Here is an 881-nt window from a genome sequence, read left to right on the forward strand (position 1 = left end):
CAGAGCACTGGAAATTCCACATGGCAGATATACATATATACTCACGCGTTCATTAAACGAGGATGAAGCTCTGTGCCATGGACAAGTCCCTGATCTTTTTTTTCGGTGACGTCCTAAAGGTAGAATGACTCCTCGTGAGGAAAGCGCAATCTCTCGGAGGAGATTTGGAGATCCCTTGCCGTTGATCGTCGATTTGTAAGAGATTGCGAGAGACGCGAAACCTCACTGTGACGAGATAAGGTGAAGCCGATTGTGCCACTTCGAGGCAACGTGCTGATCGGCGCTAGGCGGATGTAAACAAGGAGATCCCGAGCTTGCGCCCTGCCCGGAAGCCGCTACCGCTCTTTCTGTCCTTTCCGGCGGACTTCTTCGTCTTTACACCCTCTCTACCTCACTATATCTTCCTTTTCTCCTGTCGCGCTCTCGTATTGCGTGGCTCGGTGGTGTCCGTTCGCGTGTGCGTGCACGGTTGGGTCCGGGGTGAGTTTGTGCCGGCCGGCTGATCTGTCTCACTCTCAGTACGTCTGCGACGCTGCGCGGCCGCCTATGGTGGTGTAATGGCGACGCTCAGTTGGTTATGGGGGTCGCCGCGCGCGCGAAGCCACCCCCATGCAATGTGGAAAGGCGATCAATACCCAACTCCCGCGATTCCCGCTTTTCCACCCCGTGGACGTTCCTCTGTCCCCCTTCGACAGTGTACTGTTGCGCCTATATTGATGTCGGTGGTAAGCTCGGCGCTCTCTACTACGTAGGGGTAATAGCGATGACGATGGTCGTCGTTGCGTCAAAACTGCCTCGTGGAGCGTGGGTCTGGCTCTGCGAGACGATGGACGTGCAGGGAGGAGACAGAGGTTTCAGGGTTATTACAGGTGGAATGGTAG

The 881-nt window shown here is 55.5% G+C and overlaps 1 protein-coding gene across 1 annotated transcript in view; it reads right to left on the minus strand.

Moving 5' to 3' along the window:
- LOC108749455 overlaps positions 1-632 on the minus strand; it is a 32,710-nt gene extending 32,078 nt beyond the window's left edge. Inside the window, exon 1 of the mRNA XM_018488189.1 lies at positions 46-632. The gene's annotated coding sequence lies outside the window, so the exon portion shown is untranslated. The remainder of the gene's footprint in view (positions 1-45) is intronic.
- Positions 633-881: the final 249 nt, after the last annotated feature.

This window comes from Trachymyrmex septentrionalis, unplaced genomic scaffold, assembly GCF_001594115.1.
Source record: "Trachymyrmex septentrionalis isolate Tsep2-gDNA-1 unplaced genomic scaffold, Tsep1.0 scaffold29, whole genome shotgun sequence".
Lineage (NCBI taxonomy): Eukaryota > Metazoa > Arthropoda > Insecta > Hymenoptera > Formicidae > Trachymyrmex > Trachymyrmex septentrionalis.